Raw genomic sequence first — 24,694 nt, forward strand, 5'->3', positions numbered from 1 at the left:
TTCCTAGTTCCAAATTTGTAGGCCCAAACCTCTGCCCTGGGATCTATTTCCATGTCCCTCACCACTGGGTCCCTAACACTGGGAGTTAGGATTTTAACCTCCAATATGAATTTTGTGAGGACACATTCAGCCCATAGCAAATGGATGGGAATAAAAGCAAGGGGATGGGAAAATAGTACAACAGCATCATGCAGCAGCATGAAGCCACCACACATTCAGTACATAGAAAATGAATTGTTCACAAGCTTTTTCTAACTTAGTTCCCTAGGGCTGAGTCTTTATCTTCCTGCTTTTCTTATACCAGTAATGCAACAATAGCAATTCCAGTTTATTTTCTTCCACCTAAAGCCAATACTGACACTAGGTCCCTCACCTTCGCCTTGCTATGTCACAACATACAACCTGGGAGCAATTTTTAGTTTGCAATAATAATAATAATGTAATTAACTCTTAAACACTCTTACTATGTACCAAGTACTCATCTAAGTACTTTTACATTAAACATTAACCTACCCTGCACTATGCTGTCCAAAGCCATCCTCCAGACATTAACTCAGCGTTGAACATTAACAAATGCACTTCCATTTGGGTGGTTAACTGATGACCACAGAGCAAACTGCAAAAAGAGAATAGTATTTAAATGTCTTCATTTTCTCCTAGGGGCTCAGTTTATGAAGGTTCTTGTATTAAAAACCAAAGTGCAATTTATTTTCCTGGGTAGATCTCTCCCATGGGAGCCTTCTTTGAGTCACACCATTGGAAATCATGGGGTGAAGCCCTGGACACATTTACCCTGTTCTCTGACTTCCTGAGGGTGGTAGGAAGCAGACATTCCTATCAGAATAGTGCCAGATTGTGAAATGAAACAGGTAATAAAAGGAAAAAAATCACTGCTAGGAAGGGAGAAAAAACTGAAGAGGAAAAAGGAAGAAACATAAAAGTGAGACAATGAAAAATTACCCTCTGGCAGGGTTTACGGGTTTTTTGTTTTTGTTTTTTAATCACTCATCTATAGATGATAGGGCCCCACATGGACTTCATTTGGTCACCTAGGCTGGTTACAGCTCCAGTGACTTCTCTGCTTGTAAAATGTGAGCAGACAGGTGTAGACAGAAGACATGATGAATCAATCTAAAGAAGCCAAGAACACTGAATCATGAAAGGGGAGACATTAAAAACCCACAATCAGCATCCCAGAGAAAAACTTGCCTCCAGAAAGCCTTTCACTTAGGCCTCGGAACAATCACTCACATCCATATGCATGATCTCAGGCAGGACCCTGCTGCCGTCCTCGTCTACACAGGAGCACACGATGCCTGACAGCTCCACATACTGAAGAGCAGGAACAGGACCCAGATCCGAGGCCACTCAAGTCACCACTCTCTACTTCCTTCTCAGGGTGCTTCCTGCTGTAAAAGTGGGCTCTCCTGCTCTAAAGCAGGCTCAGAATATTTAGGGAAAGGGGCCATTTTTTCCTTCAGGTAGGTGATTATATTCTTTCCACTGAGAAACATTCTCCCGATCCTAATGCTTGTTTTAGACTAAAGTGTCTTGCCAGACCCTTAACCTGGAGCTCTTACATCTCAATGCACTACCAAGAACATTACCTGGACGGATCTCCTAAGCCCAGGTGTGAAGGAAAGAGAGGTCCTTTTGGTGTTTAAGGGTAGAAAGGTAATTAGGAAATTTGGTTTAAGAGCCTCTTGACAGCACAGGGATGCCTATACTCTTTCTATATATAATGGTGTATTAGTCAGCTTGGGCTGCTATGACAAAATATCACAGACCAAGTGGCTTAAACAACAGAAATATATTTCTTACAGTTATTCACAGGTAAGAAGTCCGAGACCAAGGTACCAGCCAATTCAGTTCCTGGTGAGGGCTCTCTTCTTGGCTTGCAGACAGCTGTCTTCTTGCTATGTTCTCACATGGCCTTTCCTTGGTGAGAGCACACAGATTCTCTCTCACTCTTTCTTTTCTTATAAAGCCAATAATCTCATTATAAGGGCCTCATCTTCATGACCTAATCTAACCCGAATTACCTCCCAAAGATCCCAACTTCAAATACCAAAACACTGGGAGTTAGGATTTTAACCTCCAATATGAATTTTGTGAGGACACATTCAGCCCATAGCACATGGAGGGGAATAAAAGCAAGGGGATGGGAAAATAGCACAATAGCATCATCCAGCAGCATGAAGCCACCACACATTCAGTACATAGAAAATGAATTGTTCACAAGCTTTTTCCAACTTAGTTCCCTAATGGCTGAGTCTTTATCTTCCTGCTCATTTATCTCTTTTCAAGAGCTGTCAGACTAAAAAGAATCTAACTGCATTAAAAATTATATGAAACAACTTCACTCAAGGGGGTGACAGAAAAACGTGCTGACCAAAATAACTCCAGAAATGAGTGGAATCTGTAAGACCAAAGGCAAAGGTACTATACATAAGTATTTCACTATAGTTGATAAAGTTGTTTCCCATAGAGGAATGCATTAACGATTCCGAAACCACTATATGTGTATACTGGAATTGAACAATTAAGTAAATAGATGCCAGGTGGTGGGAGCCTCCTTACTGCTGGAGAAGTTATAGACATGCAAGGGGAGGAGGTTAGAATGACCCATGTGGTAATTGATTCAAGTGGAGACATCAGTATGAACTCATGTTTCATCTGATATGTAGATGGTTACATACAGGAATATTTATAAATATGTCTATATACACAGGCTAGTGTACACATCTATGGTTTCTTGCTTTCTCAGCTAAGAGCACCGAGAAGCAACAGTACTCCAGTATCAATGAGTACTTAGCACCCAAATCTTAGTCTCTAATACCAATAAGTTCTGCAATAAAAGGAAGCAGGGTTCTTTGAATAAATGGCTTATTATTCTAAGACTAGGGCAGGAAATATACAAGATGATCCTGGAGTATCCTATAGTGCCAGAAATTAAACAAGTACTTAAAAAAGGAACCAAAATTACCCACAATGATTAAGGTACACAGGAGTCAACTAAAAGATCTCCCAATGGCCCAAAAAATAAAGTAGTATTGGATAACTCAAAGTATAAAATATCCATGAATCCACATTTATGACTAAATAAATACATACATGGAGAAGAGCAGACAACTTGCCCATGCAGAATTCCAAATAATTTATTTAGATAACCTGCCCCAGAGGACAGGGAACATAACTCCTTACTTCTTATGTGTGGGCTGCACATAATGACTTCCTCCCAGAAGCTACAGGATAGAAAGGGGGGAAAAGAATAATTTCACAGTGGAGAAACCTGGCAGACACTAACTGAGCCAGGCACAAGCTTTATTAAGATCAATATCAGTAGTGATAAGTCATGTTGATATGTCCTTTGATGAGAAGGGCACTTTATCTCTGTGGTCTTCTTCCGAATGCCCCTAATCCTAGTCTAATCATGAGAAAAATATCAGACAAATTCCAATCCTAGCAAATACCCAACCTTCAAAACCGTCAAGGTCATCAAAAACAAGGAACATCTCAAACCATCACAGCCAAGACATGATAACTAAATGTAGTATCCTGGATGGGATCAGGGAACGGAAAAAGGACATTAAATAAAACTAAGAAAATCAGGATCAAGTGTGGACTCTAGCTAATAATAACTTATCAAAAATGTTTCATTAATTATGGCAAACCAAATGTTTGATATTGATAATAGGGGAAACTGGGTGTAGTTTCTGTACGATTTTTGCAATTTCCTTATCAATCTAAAGCTATTCTAAAATTAAAGGGTTTTTTTTAAAGCAATGTCAAGAAAAGGAAGGCACCAGGCAGTGAAACCCACTGATGTAGTCAGTGTGGTCACTCCAGTGCTGCACAGGCAACTCCTGACTCACCTGCCACCTCTGGCATGTCGGGCGGCCAGCGCAGAGAAATACATCATTCAGTAGGTCATTGGGCACAGATGCTGGTCAGGTCTCAGAACACTGCTCTCAGATTATACCTCTGCCAGGAAGAACAGGGCAAACATCTCCCTGGGCCAGTGAACACAGAGCTTCACATGACAGGTACATAAAGAGAAGCCCAGCAAGTCTCCAAGCTCAAGGGACTAGACAAGGTAGGGTATGAATATGAGCTATGTGGTGATAATTTATGAGCTGTGGACAGCTTCCCACAAGCCAATGAGTAGACCTAGAGGACTAAAAAACCGCAAACTGCCATCTTATGGAAGGAAGAAGGAGCAAGCAGAGAGCTGGGCAACCACGGTAGACTGACCTTCCCCAGAAAACATGCTTCTCCAAGACAGACATGATAATTGGATGGAAAACAGAAGAACTGATGTTAGTCACAGAGCAGAATGGGAGAAACAAAATAGGAGAAAAAAAAAGAGAAACAGAAAGGGATTGAGAGCAAGAAATGAGTACCAAAAAATGAGATATGAGATGGAGGCAATTATATGGAACAAGATATTCATTACACTTGTTTAGCCATAGGAAGCCACAGTGGCAGGAAACACAGACTGGGGTGTTATTGTGGCTGAAAATAAGGGGTAGCCAAGTTAAAACGCTCTTAATAAGCACCACCTGAGAACCCAGCATCCCGGGCCCACAGGCAAGAAGCCTCCTCTCCTCCCCAGCAATGCCTCTTCCCAGCTTCTCCTCTCTTGCAAATGTTTCCTCCTTAACCAGCCACCTAGGTATCTCTGATGGTGTCCCCAACATCTCAGACAACTTGGACTGCTGCTTCTACTACAAACCGCCAAAGGCTCAGGCCACCTTCGCCCCTGTTCGTATGTAAAGCCAGTGCTGTCAAAGCTCTGAGCCACTTAGCTGAAGACAGTGTCTGCCACCCAGTGACAAAGAACCAATCCAGAGACCCACCAAATACCCAGGAAACACCTCCCTAGACCCCTTCCCATCACCCCTCCTTCACAGCAGCTGCATTTTCACATTTAGATGATTTTTGTTTTAATTAATATTTGTCTCCATTATCCATTTGTAAGATCCACGAGAACACGGGCTATATTGGCTTTCGTTCACCTTTCCCCCCGTATATCTGGCATGATGCAATTGTTTATGAATTGAATGAATACATGAATGAGAGAGACTCCTTTTCCCCAGCGATCTGGAATCCCCAGAAGGAAAAAAAAAAAAAAAAAAAAAGCAGCACTATTTCAATTCTGAGTGACTAATGTAGAGTTTGACGCTGGAGTCAGTTTACCCATAGAAATGGCAGTATAGGCTGGGTGCAGTGGCTAATGCCTATAATCCCAGCATTTCAGGAGGCCAAGGCAGGTGGATCACCTGAGGCCAGGAGTTCAAGACCAGCCTGGCCAACATGACAAACCTCATCTCTACTAAAAATACAAAAGTGAGCTGGGTGTGGTGGTGCATGCCTGTCATCCCAGCTACTCAGGAGGCTGAGGCATGAGAATTGCTTGAACCTAGGAGATGGAGGCTGCAGTGAGCTGAGATCCCACCACTGCACTCCAGCCTGGGTAAGAACAAAAAAGAAGAAAGAAAAAAGAGGAGAGGAGAGGAGGGGAAGGGAAGGGAGGGGAGGGGAGGGAGAAAGGGCAGTATAAACAATGATTAGGTATTTGGTGCTATTAAACAAACTAGATATGTAATGGTATAGTAATAAATAATACTGAGCATTCATTGTGCATTTACCAAGTGCTAAGTACTATGTTAAACACCTTATATGCACTATTCAGCAACCTTGCCAGGTAAGTATTAATTATCACCATTTTGCAGGTGAAGCAACTGAGGCTCAGTGGTTAGATCATTTGCCCAAGGTCACCAGATAGAGCAGAACCAGAAGTCATCAAGGCCTGACTGAGTCCAAAGACCATTCTCTTCATGACTCCAGAGTTCAGCTATACAACAGCTACTATTGTAGCTGAACTCTGGAATAGATGTTGGTTGGGGGCCTGGAACCTAACCACCATTTATGACACTGAATCCTCAGGAAGATGCATCCTAACTCCAAACAATCAATTAACTGCAAAATAAGCTTTTAGAACTCATCCGGTTTGTAGGTTGGGGACCACCTGCAGAGGATTATGAAGAGAAAGGAGGCTGAGGATATGGTTTCCAGGTAACCAACCCTCCAGCATTGACTGAGCATCTGTGTGTGAATCCCAGCAGTAGAGACAAGTTCGCAGGACACTGTGATACCAAGTGCCTTCTGAGAGCAGCGTGCCAGTCTGTAGGCTTTCCTGGAACACAGAAGCAAAACGGCTGCAGGCAGCTGTAGGCCCGACACCAAGAAGGCTATCTTAACAGCAGGGAGAGAGGGGTCATGAGAGGATGCTGGCTTAAGTAGAAGGAAGAGCAGGATGCAAAGGTCTAGCCAGGGCTCTTAGAGGAAAACGCGAGTGTTCCTGATGACTTTGAAGAGGTGGTGAGCTGGGGTTCCAACAGCACTGGGAACAGAAACATCTTCTGCCTAAACAAGCAAGTTACCATCCCGCAACTCTGAACAAAAAAGAGAATGATCGGTTTCCAACTTCACATGTAAAGAGCTTGGAAGTTGTTACTCTCATCCTTACAATTAAAAAAGAAAAAAAGCTGAGCAAATCGAAGAGGGGGTGGCTGCTTCAAGGGGCTAACACAGGGACTAAAAGAGATCAGGAATGTGGAAGTACATTTTCAATTGCAGTACACTCAAGAACTAGAAGGCATCAAAACCATATTTCTGTGGGTTTTTTCAATCTAATCTCTGATATGTGAGGACTACAGAGACAACAGTAGCTCAGTCTCAGAGAGCAGGTGCACTCACAGCACAGAGGCCCCAGAGCAGGGATCCCACAGCGGGCGAAGGGACACTCAGGGAAGCAGCCACCATCACTAATCCCACTGGATGTTCACTGGGAGAAAATCAGAAGAGACTATCCTTGTTCCGTTTTCTGGCAGGGCTACTACAGAAGAAGCCCAGAGAACCGTAATCATGCAGCTGGATTTCTGAAAGGCATCATCAGCTTTCCCTTGGGGGCTTTGGTTCCACGGACATTTACCAAGAGCACGCTCTACACTGGGCCCATGCCAGGCACTGAGGGAGACAAGAGTGATGGAGAATGCATGAAGGCAGGGTTGTTCCAAATGGGGCTCAGAGATAGCTGGGGAACTCATTACTGCAAGAGGGTGGGTAGAATCTGGAAGGATTTAAGGGAAGGAATCTTTTTGCAATTTAATGGCTTAAAATGATACAAATAATCAAGGGGCAACAGGGCTGCATTCCTCATTTTAGGGAGACTCTGTCTCCTTCCTCTTCCTGCTTCTAGAGGCCACCTGCATTTCTCAGCTCTTGGTCCCTTCCTCCATCTTCAACGCCAGCAGCGTAGCATCTTCTCTGGCTTTGCTTCCGTTATCACATCTCCTTCTTGGATTCCAACTTTCCTGCCTCCCTCTCTCCCGTATAAGGACTCTTGTGATTATCCTAAATAATCCAGGATTATCTCCCTAGCTCAAGGTCCTTAAATTAAGCATATCCTTTTTGCTGCGCAAGATTGCATAGTCACAGATTCCAGGATTAGGATGTGGGCATCTTTGGAGATACACTGTTCTGCCTGTCATGTAGATGGAAGAGTCAGCCTCCAGGAAAGAAAGAAAAAGGACTTAAAACGTTCAGATGGAAGCTGGGTTGAGATAAGGAGATGTATTTGTTTTCAGCTTTCCCAGTTCTAACTTCCCAAGGCTGCTGCCTCCTGCCATGAGTTCCATAAGACACCATTTATCTGCTCCGTCAAACGCCCCAGAAGATTCTTCACTGTGCCTTTACCCAAAACCACACAACCACTTAATGGTGGAATGGGATTTATGCCCATTCTCTCTCACCCCCAAAGCCTGTGTCCTTAACCACTAGAACTTCGGAAACATAGACAATGCAATATATGAGAGTTTAGGAATCAAACAGATGAGTAGGCTGGAATCATGGATCAAGTCTAACAAAAATGAAGTTTAATAAGGAGAATCTAAAGCCCCTAACCCTAACCTGGGCCTAAGAAACCAATCATTTGATTGTAGGGTGGATGAGATGTGAAAGCAAATCTTGGTTTTGGTGGGTTGTTTTTGTTGATTTGTTGTTTGTTGTCGTCGTTGTTTTGGTTTTAAAAAGGTGTGAGATGATTGGCAAATACCACAGTGACCTCTGGAAACAATATATCTAGTTTCAACAGGGCAGGGCAGTTAACTACACTGCAGACTCCCCTTGAGCCCAGAACAACTCCACGCACCTGTCTCAGAAGCCTGTCTCTTCACCTAAGTACTGTTCCTCACCGCACTCACCTCTATGCTTATCTTTGGTGTGATTATCTTGATTTTTCTCTGTATACATAAAGGGATGACTGAGGTTACTGAGTAAATATGAGATGGGATCCTCGACTCTCGGATTTGCAAGAAACCTGCCCTTATTGCGGGGCTGACATTAGATTCCCTTTTCAAATCTGCCTGTGATGGACGGCCAGTCCTGTTTGCCTTCCTCAGAGCCTCCGAGGAACATGCGGGGAGCCCGAAGGATGAAGGGGCCACCGGCCCAGCAGCCCCCTTAGCAAAGGGAACCTGCTGGTGCTGCTGTCAGCTCCCTGCCCAGCTGACATAGGCAGCCCCCTCTGCTTGAGGCTGATCAGCAAGAGTCTGGTATACAAAAAACAGCAGCCAGATTGTATTACATCCAGATCACTTTAGTAAACCTTCTCTTCACATAGTGCCTTCAAGTCACTTGAGGCTTTTTTAAGACTTTCCGTTTCTGCTAGAATATTACAAGTGACTTCATGAGATCCACAGCCCTGGGTACTACAACACAGCTCATGTGACTGCAAATGGGGCACTGGAGGCATCTCCTTGAAAGAGCCACAGAAAGTTCCCTGTAAAACTGATGCCAACGTTCGGGGGTGAAAAGGCCAAGCAGGTGCCCTGTGGCGGCCAAGCAGGCCTGATGGTAGAGAACCCCCACAAAAATCTACCCAGCAATACGGTCGTCAAAAAGGTCACGAGGGATCAGAAAGTGTTTGATCTACTTTTTATCACTGAATGAGGGTATGGGAAGAAACCTAGTTAGCTATGCGTATCCTCTAAGTAAAATTTCTGTTAATTTTTTAAAAGAAAAGAGAGAAAAGAAAGAGTGGCCAGGAAAGTGTGGTTTCCACACTGAGACGCTGGCCAGTGTACGTACAGTGGCTCATGCCTGTAATCCCAACACTTTGGGAGGCCGAGACAGATGGATCGCCTGAGCCCAAGAGTTTCAGACTAGCCTGGGCAACCCCTGGGAGCAACCCCTGGGCAAAACCCCGTCTCTACAAAAAATACAAACATTAGCCAGGGATGGTGTTGCACACCTTGTAGTCTCATCTCCTCAGGAGGCTGAGCTGGGAGGATGGATTGAGCCCAGGAGGTCGTGGCTGCAGTGAGTCATGATTGACCATGCCACTGCACTCCAGCCTAGGCCACAGAGCAAGAAACTGTCTCAAAAAAAAAAAAAAGGAAAGAAAGAAAAAGAAAAAGAAGAAGGTCAGGTGTAGTGGCTCACGCCCTAATTCCAGCACTTTGGGAGGCCAAGGTAGGCAGATCACAGGGCCAGGAGTTCAAGACCAGCCTGGTCAACATGGTGAAACCCCATCTCTACGAAAACTACAAAAATTAGCTGGGCGTGGTGGCACACACCTGTAATCCCAGCTACTCAGGAGGCTGCAGCAGGAGAATCGCTTGAACCTGGGAGGCGGAGGTTGCAGTGAGCCGAGATCACACCACTGCACTCCAGCCTGGGTGACAGAGTGAGATTCCATCTCAAAAAGAAAAAAAAAGAAACTGAGATACGAAGAGATGGCACTGGGTACAGAAGGAGGGGAGCAGAGCTGGAAACACGATGAACTCTCATCACACATGAATACCAGAATGGTTGTCATGTGAAAAGGAGATTAAACTGGGTCTGTGTGACTCCAAAGGTTAGAACAATGAACACAGAGTAGACGTGCCAGGGACACAAACTCCACTTCAATCGAAAGGGGGAAATTAGCTTTCTCACAGAGATGCGTCAAGACAAACCAGGCTGTTTCAGGAGACAATGAGTTCCCCATGAGTTGGAGGAAGGCAAACAGGGCCTGGCTATCCATTCACAGGCAGGTTTGAGAAAGGAGTCCCGCATCAGCCAGGTTCCTGGGAGATGTGAGAATCAAAGATGCCGTCTCATATTTACTCAGTCAACAATCATCCCTTAACAGATACAGAGAACATCAAGATAATCACACCAAAGAGGCCAGAGGGAAGCACAGTGAGGAACAGCATTTAAGAGAAAAGAGGACACAGAGCCACCACAGAACAAAGGATTTTCTCCAGATCTTATCCATGTTTTATCTGTACAGAAAAGGTCTTGAGGATAAAAGGTTCCCTGATGGAGTGAAGCTGCCTCCGTCTGCAGCTAGGATGAGGGTAGTTCGGGCCACCCACTAACATCCACAGCCTATGAAACTCCAGCCTGGGCCAGAAATAAACGAGAATCTCAGGAGTGACTTCCAGGCACATCACCAACACCCGTCTGATGCCAATACAAACTCTCCAAACTGTCATCAGCTGGTTGCCCTCTTGGCAGAGGAAGGAAATCAACCCAAACCTGTCCCAAAAGGAAACCTGGGAATGTCACACAACAGGAGGCTCTGAACATTAGCAGGGCTTTGAATGCTAGATAATCGACAGCAAACACAGAAAATATGAGCGCTGATGGAATTTTCCAAGAAGTATTTGATGCTCTTGTTTAAAATAAGTAACCTTCCAGGACCAGGAAAGGGGTGGAAGACAGCACCAAGGCTCTCAGCGAAGTTTTGTAAGATATTAAGAAGCTCTATACAGCAGCTGAGCCAAAGGTCAATGGAATTCTCCACATCAAAAGAGAACGAAAAAAAAAAACTAGTGAGATCTCGGCCAGGTATGGTGGCTCACGCCTGTAATCCCAGCACTTTGGGAGGCCGAGGTGGGTGGATCACCTGAAGTCAAGAGTTCGAGACCAGACTGGCCAAAATGGTGAAACTCCATCTCTACTAAAAATACAAAAAAACTAGCCTGGCATGGGGGCGGGCACCTGTAATCCCAGATACTTGGGAAGCTGAAGCATGAGAATTGCTTGAACCCGGTAGGTGGAGGTTGCAGTGAGCTGAGACTGTACCTTTTTGCACTCCAGCCTCAGTGACACAGCAAGGCTCTGTCTCAGAAGAAGAAGGAGGAGGAAGAGGAGGGGAGGGGGAGGGGGAGGGGGAGGAGGAGAAGGGGGAGGAGGATGAGGGGTAGGAGGAGGAGGGGAGGTAGAGGAAGAGAAGAATAAGGAGGAGGAGGGGGGAGGAGGAGGGGAGGTAGAGGAAGAGAAGAATAAGGAGGAGGAGGGGGAAGGAGGAGGAGAGGGGGAGGGGGAGAAGAAGAATAAGGAAGAGGAGGAGGGGGGAGGAGGAGGGGGGAGGAGGAGGAGGGGGGAGGAGGAGGAGGAGGGGGGAGGAGGAGGAGGAGGGGGAAGAAGAGGAAGAAGAAAACTAGCGGGATCTGGACAGTGTATGACACAAATATCAGAAGAGCTAAACTGCAAGTTCCCTTAGGACAAGAACAACCAGATCTGGTTTTGACTCCCCAGAGAGAGCACGGCTGGTATACGAGAGAACGTCCAAGTGAACAAATATCAAGCCAGCAGTGAATCCAAGAAAGGTGGAACAGGAAGGCTCTAGACAGCTGTGATGATTCCAGAGAAAATAAGCTCGTATTCTAAAAGGGAAAACTCTGAGACTGGCTCATGTCAGGGAAATCTCTGTGTCTATAGATGGAGTCCAACATATGACACTCTTTAGTCATATTCTGATATGAAGAAAACATGGCCAATATCACCATCCAACATGGTATAAATGTAATAAATTTTAGTAAGATCCTTCAAAAGCTCTTTTTTAAAAAATGTGGTCTTTGTGGTACAGGAACAATTATGTTCTCTAAGCTGTTACAGCTTATCTTCAGATTCTTGTATGAAAACACCAACACCACATATTATCTTATTTTCAAGCAAATCGGACTTTTCTCCACTTCAGTTTCTTATTAAGGGTTGCATTTTATTTTTCAGCAAGAGAGAAAAGAAGCTAAAGCAACACAAATCCATCTTGATTAATAGAAGATTTGAAGGGCACTCCCTATAAGCCATGAGAGAATTAAGCGGTAGAAGTTCAGCATTTTGAAAAACCAGTGTAGCCAATAATATAGCCTCAGATATTGTAGACCGAATTTATTTGTTCTCTCTCTCAATTGTTGTTACTGGACCCCTTCATACTCACTCCTCCCTCCCCACTCCACACGCGTACACATGTTGGGACCACACAGACAGTCAAAATGCTCGCCTAGAGAGAGGTGGTGATGGGAAGGCTTCCAGAACACTCTACCATCTGCTGACGTAGCCAGCAACATGGAGTAGAAGAGGGGAGAGAAGATGGCAATCAGTCCTAGGGATCAAGCCTCATTTAGATCAGAAGGCCAAGGGTAGGAAATAAAGCCCAACAGTGGTATAAACCATCCTCCATATCAACTAAGGAACTAGGGTTTACTGAGGAGCTATCATGAGTCAGGTACTGTTTTGTGCACTTTGCCTAGGTTCACATTTAATCTTCTTAATGACATGTAAAATGAGAAAACTGAAGGACAAGGACTTCAAGTAATTTGATTGTGAAGCTGGACAGCTGACAGACCTGGGATCCTGACGAAGTCTGTCTCACTCCACGGTCCTCTCTTGCTTCCTTTCCTAGACCAGGCTACCTCCTGCCTGGTCCTCACGCTGCAAATGATCCCCTCAACTAAGACAGGATTCCACTTCCTCGAAGAGGTGAGTTCTCACTGGTCAGGACCCCAAACCATCTCGGTTGAAGTACCTTCTGGGCTAACGGCTTGTGCCTTTAATCTTCCAGAATGGAAGGATCGTTGCCATCTGTGAGGCTCGGAAAAGGCGAGGTCCTCACACTAGGCATCAGAGGAAGACACTCTGCAGAGAAATTCCTGTTCATCATTCCCTTCCTGCTTGACTTTTCAAACCAAGCAGCAGTTTCATTGAACTTATTTCTCTACTTTTTGCTTGTAAGAACTCCTCTCTGGTTAGACTCAACTTAGAACTTCTACTCTTGTTTTAGCAGCTTCCAAATGTCTAAAAGTCCTAACAGTCCCAGGTCCACTTGACTCTTCCTAAGAGCTCCTGACTTACATGGTACATGGAATCAGAGTCAACTCCGTGCCCTCTCAGGACCTGCAAGCATCCTACCTTCTCCCTCTGCCTTTCACATCACAACAGTTAGTGAATACTTCCTGTTGATCCTGCCTCCTGAAACCTCTCAGCCATACTTCTCCACCCCACACCATGGCCCTAATTACAGCAATATGCATATCTCGACTGGATTACAGCCTTGGCTTTCTAAGTTGACCCTCAGCCTTCAGGCTTGTTTTCCTCCAACCCATTCTCCCCATGGCCGCTGTGATCTTTTCAAATTTGTACTTCAGCCTAAAAAGTACTCAGTGGTTTCTTTCTTCTTTTGCTTTCAGGATAAAAACACAAGCTCCTCAGCATGAAATTCAAGACCAGGCCCTGGACGTCTCCAGCCCGTGTGCCTCCCCTGTGCATGCTCTGCACCTACTCACATGTCTCCAAATGCACAGAGCCCCTCTGCTTCCTGAGCTTGCCAGCCCACTTTCCTCAGGCCTTACCTTGCTGACTCTCCCCTGGACCAGATTTCAGACCTTTTGTTCCCTCAGCACAAACAAACACACACACACACACACCGCTAGTGCTGGCCTCAGCCCAACCAAACACCAAGATTGTCCCTTAACTTATCAACTTGCCCACTGCAGATGGCGAGCTCCTGGAAGGCCGAGCTGCAGCCTTAATCTCCGTGGTGGTTAGTTCCTAATGTCCTCAATGAATGCACACATGCCTGAGGGTAGGAAGCCAAAAGGTTGTGTGTGTGTGTGTGTGTGTGTGTGTGTGTGTGTGAGAGAGAGAGAGAGAGAGAGAGAGAGAGAGTCTCACTGTTTCGCCCAGGCTGGAGTGCAGTGGCACCATCTTGGCTCACTGCAACCTCCACCTCCCAAGTTCAAGCAATTATCCTGCCTCAGCGTCCCAAGTAGCTGGGATTACAGGCACGCACCACCACACCCAGCTAATTTTTTTGTATTTTTAGTAGAGACAGGTTTCACCATGTTGGCCAGGCTGGTCATTAACTCCTGACCTCAAGTCATCCATCCACCTGCCTCAGCCTCCCAAAGTGCTGGGATTACAGCCGTGAGACACTGGGTCTGGCCAAAAGGCAATTTCAAGAGCATACCTCTTTATAAAGAGGGTGTCTATGAACCCCTGCACTGATTGATAAAAAAAAAAAAAAAACACTAATGAACTGGGTGCATGTGCAGGCCTGTAGTCCCAGCTACTCGGGAGGCCAAGGTGGGAAGACTGCTTGAGGCCAGGAGTTTAAGAACAGCCTGGGCAACATAGGGAGACCTCATCTCTAAAAAAACTGAACTAAAATTAAATTAAATTATGTTATCCCAGAAAAGTGCACTAATATCCAGAGGTTTGGCTCTGGGAAAACTGTCCAAACTTTGCTTTGGGGCTTAAAAGTCGCATTCTTGAATAATCGATTCTTCGATTCCAAAAGGCTTACCTGGGCAGTGCACATGTGTGGAAAGATTCATCTCTGAGTGAGGCATTCAAGATAAGGATGTCTATCAAAGGAAGTGACTTCTGTGTATGAATGTGTATGTTCATCATCCTTGAGGTCTGGAGCCCCTGAGAAACCTAACTCTGTTTTCCCGTTACCAAAATAAACACAACAGTGTGCTCTGCTTTCGGCTGTTTATGGGAAATGGCTTCGTGGGATAGACGATTTTCTTCCTAAGCATCCTACTTTCTGCAAGATTTCAGCAGGACACAGATATTTAGTCAGGTCACTTAACTCCTAACTTCCATTGCACCCTCTCACCTCCACATATTTTGAAATTACCAAAGAGAGTAATTTTTTCTGCTGGGCATGGCTGAGGTGGGTGGTTCACCTGAGGTCAGGAGTTTGAGACCAGCCTGGCCAACATGGTGAAAACTCGTCTCTACTAAAAATACAAAGATTAGCTGGGCATGGTGTGGGCACCTGTAATCCCAGCTACTCAGGAGGTGGAGGCAAGAGAATCACTTGAACCCAAAAGGTGGAGGTTGCAGTGAACCAAGATCATGCCACTATACTCCAGCCTGGGCAACACGAGTGAAACTCTATCTCAAAAAAAAAAAAAAATTTAGAGTAATTTTTTCTAATACTTTCAGATATGGAACAAATTGTCAAGCCCCACCACCCTGCCTTTTTTCTGAGACAGGGTCTCACTCTGTCGCCCAGGCCGAAGTAGTATGGTGGCACAATCACAGTTCACTGCAGCCTCAATTTCCCAAGGTCAAGTGACCCTCCTGCCTCAGCCTCCCAAGTAGCTGAGACTACAAGTGTGCATCCCACACCTGGCTATTTTTAATTTTTTGTTGTCGTTGAGACAGGGTGTCACTATGTTGCCTAGGCTGGTCTCAAACTCCTGGTCTCAAGCAGTCCTCCCCTCTCATCCTCCCAAACTGCAGGAATTTCAAGCACAAGCCACTGTGCCTGGCAAAACCTATTTTTTCACAATTATTTCTTTAAACATTTTTTTGAGTAAGAATAGAAGTAATTCACAAAACAAGACAGATGAGGAGTCTTTTTTCTCATCATATTTACTAAAAACAAAGAAAGGAGGCCAGGCGCGGTGGCTCAAGCCTGTAATTCCAGCACTTTGGGAGGCCGAGACGGGCGGATCACGAGGTCAGGAGATCAAGACCATCCTGGCTAACACGGTGAAACCCCGTCTCTACTAAAAATACAAAAACTAGCCGGGCGAGGTGGCGGGCGCCTGTAGTCCCAGCTACTGGGGAGGCTGAGGCAGGAGAATGGCGTGAACCCAGGAGGCGGAGCTTGCAGTGAGCCGAGATCGTGCCATTGCACTCCAGCCTGGGCGACAGAGCAAAACTCCGTCTCAAAAAAAAATAAAGAAAAGAAAAGAAAGAAAGGAAAAGGTGTCCAAACATCAGGTTGCTGTAAGTTATAGCAAGTCGGCCAAGACCTCTTGCAAACGCTAAAACTTAGCTCTGACCACCTTAACGGAAGGTCTTGAAATTCTTCATGTATACAGAAAGCCATTCAGGAAGCCCACCTCCTAACAGCAGGGGCTAGTGACATAACTCCTGTCTGCAATAATCAGATGATTCAACAGTTACCAATTCTACCCCATCAGAGGGAAAACTCATGCCAAAAGAACAGATGGCCCAACCTTCCAAGTGACCTGTGAATAGATCAGGAATAAGACAACAGTCATAAATTTAAGTTAGCTTACTTAACTTAAACTGATTGTACAGGTCAACTAGTACAGTAAGCACTAGTATTTGGTAAGCACTCAGTATTTTGATAAATACATTCAGGAAAAAATTTTTTATTTCAGATTGCATTCAGAGCCCAGCACTAGTGATCATTGGCAATTAATTCAGTACACTCGCTAAAAAATTTTTGGATTTGTACAGTACTTATGTAAGTTTGATTACCATGCGCTCATGTGTTTGCCATTTTTAAACACAGTTTTGAGATGAGGACCCTCTAGGCCATGCCGGCGTCTGGTTTCCTGAGACACTCACTCCAGGCTTTTATTCCCATCTCAGAACCCAGTCACTACCACTTACCCTACTCTTTCTTCCACGTTACCATGCCACTGCCACTTCGCAGGATTGCAGAATAAATTCCACAGAAAGTTCTAGGCCACTTCACTAGGCTCCTAGCTGAGCCACTCACCTCCACCCTTCTCAGAACCCTTAATTGGCTTCTACCTCCCATCAGAAGAAAACTCTTAGGCCAGCCTGCAAAGTCCAGCATGCTTTGCCCTCCTCTTAGAACTGCCATCCTCATTCCCTCCTCTAGCTATTCTGGCTTCCTTGCTGTTACCAGAACACACAGAGCAGCCTCCTGCCCTTACGCCTTATGCCTTAAGGCCTTCAGCATCCCTGTCCTATCTTCCCCATGCCCTTCCCCCAGGCAGCCGTGCTCTGGAGGCTCCCTCAGGTCTCAGCCTCGTGTTGCTTATCAGAGAAATCCTCCTGGACCATCTCGTAGAAAAGGCCTTGCCAACAGGTAGGATTCTCTCCGCCCCATCCACACCTTCCAGCTCATCTGGCCACACTCTTCCTCTTAGCGCTCCTCCCCCACTGATGCGCCTCGCCTATGTGTTTAGTGGGATTTTCTCTGCCTCTGCTTTGCTTCGTGCTGTATCCTTAGGGTGAAAGTAGGGCCTGGCCCACAGGGGGCACTTGGTATTAAGTGAATAAAAAGCATTCATTTGTATTAAAGGTTAAGTTGTAGGCCCACTAGGTTAAAAAAAAAAAAAATGAAAGAAAAGGTCTATACCTTCCACGAGTGTTCCTGTCTTCTTAGAGCTCTGGGGAAAGGCTCAGAGTCTGGGCTGAGGGAGGAGGACTTTAGAAGGCACAGAAAGAGCCCTATGAATGAATTGCCTTCTCAGGGTCCGCAGCCCCTCTCTGCTCCCCACTCACCAAGCTCACCACACAGCCTTGAAAGGCAGGAAAGAGCTGGAGATTGCAAATGACAGATCAAAGAATGTCACAGAAATTCAGGAATCTAGACAGTATTATAGCAGAAAGATTTGAAAAGAAAAAATCCGGCCAGGCACGGTGGCTCATGCCTGTAATCCCAGCTCTTTGGGAGGCTGAGGCGGGCGAATCACGAGGTCAGGAGATCAAAACCATCCTGGCTAACACGGTGACACCCGTCTGTACTAAAAATACAAAAAATTAGCCGGGCGTGGTGGCGGACGCCTGTAGTCCCAGCTACCTGAGAGGTTGAGTCAGGAGAATGGCGTGAACCGGGAGGCGGTGAGCCGAGATTGTGCCACTGCACTCCAGCCTAGGCAACAAAAGCGAGACTCTGTCTCAAAAAAAACAAAAAAAGAAAGAAAAAAAAATCTTACCTGAAGGCCGGAAAAAGCAAAGGTCACACACAGCTCCCAAATCGGGAACAGCACCTAAGGGTAGCCCAAAGTCAACACCAGAGTGATGGGAGGAATCAGACACCCGATTCAGAGTGTGAGACAGAAAGCAGCCCCCCTCCAGAGTAGGGAAACAATGATGTTGATGTCATCATTGACAATGGAGGCAATGGGGTGGGTGAAGTGAAAAAGGCAGTCATCATCTTAATGCCTAATCTGGACACAGCACTTTACAGTTTAGAAAGCGCCAATACAGGCTCACTTCAGCAGCACATACACTAAAATTAAAACAACAAAGATTAGCATGTCCCTTGCACAAAGATGACATGCAAATTCATGAAGCATCTCATATTTCAAGAAAACAAACGAAAAAAAGCACCAATACAAATGTGGCTTTGTTAATTCACATAAAAAGACAGTATGGTGTGCCGTACAATGATTAGCATTCCCGTTTTACAGGCAAGGAAATCAAGGCTCAGAAAGGTCAAGTGATTTCTTACCCAAGATTACACAGCAAGCAAGTAGCAGAGTTGGAGCTTCAGGGGTCTTACAGCTCCAAGGACTCCCAGCCCTTTTAATCTCCCAATTCCACATGAACTTGATTCCCAAGTCCCCTCTCAACATGATTAATAGGAATTTACCCACGTTAGACTAATGACTGTTCAAAAGCAGGCGGCCCCCTTGAGTTCCTCCAAAGATTTATTCCATGACCTCTTCACTTGGAAGACATTTGGTGTTCTCTAAGCCTTCTTAGGGTGCGCAAAAGCTGAACTGACCAAAGAGAAGTCAAACCTAAGCCTTTTATAAAGGTTGTCTCAGGGCTCTCTGGGAACCCACAGTCAAGTAGCTGCAGAATAACTAAACAAAGCTGCTAGTGAAAGTATTTCTGTGTGAAGATGCACCCTTTGCAAACATGTTCACTACAAGGACCCATATTTTTCAAGAAGCACCTTCAACATGTCATCACCACCATTTTTCATAGAAACTTGGTTTCAGAAAACCCGTGACAGGTTCACTGAATTTATTAGAACTGCATTCTTCACTTGAAAATATCTTACATGCTATAAAACATTTTAAAAACCCTGAACGTTCATAAATCCATGAAGATGTTGTTCCGCTTTTTTCACCAGCAGGTAGATGTAAATTGAAAGAGGGGGAGAAATTTGCCCTGGTGTTTCAAGAGGTCCAAAGCTGGGCCCTTCCAAGCTCAGCAGGGAGAAGCAGGTGAGAGAAAAAAGCTACTTTCCTGGAAATACTGCCAGGCTTCCAGGTCCCTGGCTTCTGGGCTTGGTTAATAAGAACAAGCACACAGGCAGCCTTGAGAAAGGGCTGAGAAGGAAAAGACAGTTCCAGCAGTCACAATCAACACCTTGAATTGCACTGGAAGTAGATGGAAAGTCAAGTCTGACACCCAGCACTAGCCCAAGGTACTCCCTGGGCAGCAAACTCTTGGCTCTGGGCATCAGCTGGTGCTATGGGAGGCCCCTTTCCTCTGTGGAAGGCTTGGAGGGGGTCAGAGGAGGTAACTGGGCTCTGGGGCTGTGCATCTGTCCTCTAAAAGGCAGGGGCATCCCCCAGATCCAGGAAAGCAGCCAGCCCTGGGACACAGCAGGGGTGCCTCTCTAGACACGGCCATTAAAACCCACTGGACACTCTCCCGGGATGTTTCTTTCCTTCTGCACAATGTCACCTCCATCTATTTAGATTGAGTATTTTCCAGCCTGCCTCCAGCCAGCCAGATGTTGCCTTTCAAAGAGTACGTGTTTTTCTAATTATTTCCAGGAGAAGCAAATAGTCTTCAGCCACTGAGGTCTGCCATGGAATTTACTTTTTCCCACAAAGGGCTGCGGGTCAGCCTTTGCCCATTGCTCTCAGTGGGCACACAGGAGGGCAGACTCCAAATCCCTGCAGTCAATGAATCCTGTTTTGAAATAAATTCCTTGGCATCAGTAAAGAGTTAATTCGCCTCCCAGGTTTTGCATTCTGTTTTCTGGGTTTGGGAGGTGGTTTTTAACCTCATATTTCTTTGCATGGAACGTTACTGTTGTTGGGGGCGGGGAAAGCATTTTAAACACACTCCCATGCTTGCAAAAACAGTATCATTTTCTTAGCGGCAGAGTCTTGGCCCAAATGCTTCCAGGAAACCAGCACGTTGTCCTGGGCCCCAAAGAAGGGCGTTTCAACCTGGCTGATGAAGTTCAGCATGAGTCAGGGGCAGGCTGGTCGGGCCAAGACCACCATGGAGGTTGCCCGAGCAGACAGACCCCTTCGTCAATAGCTGGCACTCAAGGCTCCTTGAAAGACTTCCCTGACATCAAGTCCTGGCAAGCACTGTGGAAAGCACAGCCTCCAAACGATAGCAAAGGATTCCATGGTGGCCTTTTCTGACATCATTTGAACCACCACCTCCAATTTCTCTGGAAGATTCAGAAAAGTGCCCACCCCTTATATTTTCATTTGAAATAATGCATGTATGCAGTTAGAATCTCCGATGTCTTCTGCCTGCTGTCTTGTCAAAATGATTCAAGCCTGTAGCCCTAAACCCCTGCACTGAGGGCTGGGAAATACCTTCCTGAGGGTGAGATGGCAAAAAACAAAAGGTCCCCATGAGTAACTCAATCTAAGGCAGAAAAGGGCAGAGGTCAGAGCAGTTGAAGCATTTGAACTCTTTACCTCAATGCCATTGGGTACTTAACTTGTCAAACACTGACCAAGCACCTACTATGTGCAAGTCACTGCACCTTCAAGATGGTGTTGGAGACACACTGTGAAACCAACAGAGAGCAGGGGTATTCATTAGGTTAGGTTCTGCTGCATGTAATGGAAAACCCAAAATAATTTTGGCTCAACCAATAAGATAGAAGTGTGGAGGCAAGCAGTCCAGGGTTGGGATCATGGCTCTGTGGTCATTAGGGATCCAGGCTCCTTTCTTTATGCCCTACTTACTTAGAGCATGGTGTGCTAGTCCATTTGGCATTGCTGTAAAGGAATACCCGAGGCTGGGTAATTTATAAAGAAAAGAGGTTTATTTGGCTCACGGTTCTGCAGGCTGTACAAGCATGGCACCAGCATCTGCTCAGCTTCTAGTGAGGCCTCAGGAAGCTTTCACTCATTGCAGAAGGTAAAGAGGGAACAGGCATGCCACATGGCAAGAGCAGGAGCAACAGAGGTGCCAGACTCTTTTCAGCAACCAGCTCTCACATGAAATAGAACAAGAACTCACTCACTCACCATGGAGAAGGCACCAAGCCAATCCTGAGGGATCTACTCCCACAACCCAAACACCTCCCACCAGGCCCCACCTCCAACATGGGGGATTACAATTCAACCTGAGATTTACAGGGGACAAAACACCCAAGCCATATCACATGGCTTCCATCTTCATGGTGACCTCATGATCCAAGATGGCTGCCATTGTGTCCATGTTCCAAGCAGTATGTAGAAGGACAGAGAAAAAGAAAAAGGGTACATTACCCATAGAAGTCAGTCCCTGGAACCTTTCCACAAGCCTTCGCATTTCACGTACTAGAGCTTAACTCACTAGCCCATGAACAGGAGAAGAGGAGGCTTGTAAATACTGTCTTTTGGCGTGGCACACTGTACACCCTCCAAAAAAATCAAGCTTTTGGTTACTGAAGAAGAAGAGGAGAAACAGGCACCGGATATAAAATTAGCAGTCTTTACCACAGAATGCGTAATAAGGGAATTTGAGAATGAGCCAATTTGGAGTGCTACTAAGTTCAGAAGAATTGGTAGTAGAAAAAAGGATAGTTATTAAAGGATGAAGTCTCAAATGAAATTATTCTTCAAGGACAACTAAACACTTCATCAGGTTGAAGCTGTTTTGAACAATTTTCCAGAACCATCCACCTTTGAACTGAACATTCGAGGTGGTAAGGAAATGTCTTAGGCATGCTAGAACTGGGGCGCCAGCAGAGTCACTTGGGAACTTTTTAAAAATTCACATCCCTGAGACCCATTCTTGGAAATTCTGATGCATGGTTTGGAGTTGAGGCCTAAAATTCTGCATTTAGAAAAGAAAAAGGTAGCTGGGCATGGTGGCTCAATGTATACATCATCCAATTCTACTTCCAGTAATTAACTCTGACCAGAAGAATTATACACACACATCATAGGTACAAATACTTATATATGAGGTATTTATAATAGTCCAAATATCCATATAGAAGAGTGGCTAAATTATGACATATCTATACCAAGGAACACCAGGAAGCTATTAAAAACAACCAAAAAAATTTATATACACAGCCATAGAAAGTATCCAAATATATTGTTAAAAATACAAAAATCAGTACCAAAATAACATAGAGTAACCCCATCTCTCTAAAATAATATAAAGTTACAGAAAAATCTAAAAAAGTTTATCAAATCCTTAAAGAGTAGTTATGACTAGTGATGATAAAACAGAATACCTTTCATTTAAACAACATTTCTGTAATGCTTCAATTTTCATTGCAAACATGCCTTTTTTTTTTTTTTTAATTTGAGACAGAGTCTCACTCTGTCACCTAGGCTGGAGTACAGTGGTGCAATCCTGGCTCACTGCAACCTCTAGCTCCTAGGTTCAAGCGATTCTCCTGCCTCAGTCTCCCAAGTAGCTGGGAATACAGGCAGGCACCACCACATCTGGCTAATTTTGGTATTTTTAGTAGAGACAGGGTTTCACCAGGTTAGCAAGGCTGGTCTCCAACTCCCGACCTCAGATGATCCGCCCACTTTGGCCTCCCAAAATGCTGAGATTACAGGTGTGAGCCACCATGCCCGCACAAACATGTATTATTTTTATAATAAGACAGAAAAAAAGTGACTGGAAGCTCAAATGGGCTTTGAGCATCCAAAACTGTTGTGTGCTGTGAAGCCCACCATTTTCTTTTTCGGCAACAAGCTGTCTCAAGCACAGCACCCAGCAAAAAACACAATTCAAACTCAGCTTCCTTCATACACAACTTAACACAGATGGAAGTTACAATCCTTAGCCCAAAGCCAAGTAGAAGCAACAAAAGCATGAGCTACTAACAGTATCAGTTACAGAAAGTGACAAAAGAACCACAAAACGCAGTCATAAGAATGAGAAGAGGCTGGGTGCAATGGCTCACGCCTATAATCCCAGCACTTTGAGAGGCCGAGACAGGCCTGAGGTCAGGAGTTCAAGACCAGCCTGGCCAATTATAGCAAGACCCCCATCTCTACAAACAAAAAATTTAAAACTTGGCTAGGCATGATGGTGCACACCTGTACTCCCAACTACTCAAGAGGCTGAGGTAGGAAGATCGCTTGAGCCCAGGAGTTTGAAGCTGCAGTTAGCTATGATTATGCCACTGAACTCCCGCTTTGGTGACAGAGTGAGACCCCATTTAAAAAAAAAAAAAGGCATTAGAAATACAGCAATTTCTACAGCTATACAGTATAGGAACAAGAAGACTTACACACCTAGAGCCTCTAAGGATATCTCCAAGTAACAAACAAGATTAATAAGAATGAAAATAGTGAGTTTTATTTAGGGTCTAAGTTTTCATACAGATGGGGTCTCACCATGTTGCCCAGGCTGGTCTCAAACTCCTGGGCTCAAGCAATCCTCCAGCCTCAGTGCTGGAGGCTCCCCTCCCAAAGTGCTAGGATTACAGGCATGAGCCCCTGCACTCGGCCTGCAATCCTCAATGGACAGATTCCGTACTCCGCTCTGAAGACAAAATTCAGAGATCTTTACTCATTGTCATGAAGATGTAAAATCAGAATTGTAACACTGTCCATTTCTTGTGTCTTTTTTGTGTTCTTTTTTTTTTTTTTTTCCTATTTTCCCCATACAGAATTTTGTTAGCAAAAAAAAAAAAAAAAAAAAAACCTATAGATGACCTTGGTCTTCAGGTGATTAAGCATGGCTTCAAAAAACAAGATTCTACTTTTCAAAAACTAATCAACCAAAATTATGACCAATAATACAGAGTATTCAATATGGACTACAGTTAGAATTTGGGGATTAAGGCCGGGCGCGGTGGCTCAAGCCTGTAATCCCAGCACTTTGGGAGGCCGAGACAGGCGGATCACGAGGTCAGGAGATCAAGACCATCCTGGCTAACACGGTGAAACCCCCTTCTCTCCTAAAAAATACAAAAAATCCAGCCGGGCGAGGTGGCAGACGCCTGTAGTCCCAGCTACTCGGGAGGCTGAGGCAGGAGAACGGCGTAAACCCAGGAGGCGGAGCTTGCAGTGAGCTGAGATCCAGCCACTGCGCTCCAGCCTGGGCGACAGAGCGAGACTCTGTCTCAAAAAAATAATAATAATACTTTGGGGATTAAATTAAATATTAAAGAAGTAGTGGAATCATAGTTATTAGAGGCTAGGAAAGGTAGGGAAAAGGGGAGGACAGAAAGAAGTTGGTGAACACATACAACGTTACAGCTAGATAGGAGAAATAAGTTAATAATTTATTGCACATTTTCAAATAGCTAGAAGATAGAATTTCAAATGTTCACAATGCAAAGCACTGACAAATGTTTGAGGTGATGAATATATTAATTACCCTAAAGGACTTCCCTAAAAAGCCCACCTTCTATCTTACTACTTCTTCCACCCCTCTGAGCGCTTTATATATATCATAATTTAGCCAATCCTCTATTAATGATCATCACACACTGCATACA

The 24,694-nt window shown here is 45.0% G+C and overlaps 1 protein-coding gene and 1 pseudogene across 5 annotated transcripts in view; one reads left to right on the plus strand and one right to left on the minus strand.

The window, feature by feature from the left end:
* Positions 1-24,694, minus strand: part of CGNL1 (cingulin like 1) — a 184,353-nt gene that overhangs the window by 132,995 nt on the left and 26,664 nt on the right. The window lies entirely within an intron of this gene.
* LOC117071689 lies at positions 18,289-18,388 on the plus strand (annotated as a pseudogene).

The sequence above is a fragment of the Trachypithecus francoisi genome, unplaced genomic scaffold (genome assembly GCF_009764315.1).
Source record: "Trachypithecus francoisi isolate TF-2019V2 unplaced genomic scaffold, Tfra_2.0 Lachesis_group3, whole genome shotgun sequence".
NCBI classification, from domain to species: domain Eukaryota; kingdom Metazoa; phylum Chordata; class Mammalia; order Primates; family Cercopithecidae; genus Trachypithecus; species Trachypithecus francoisi.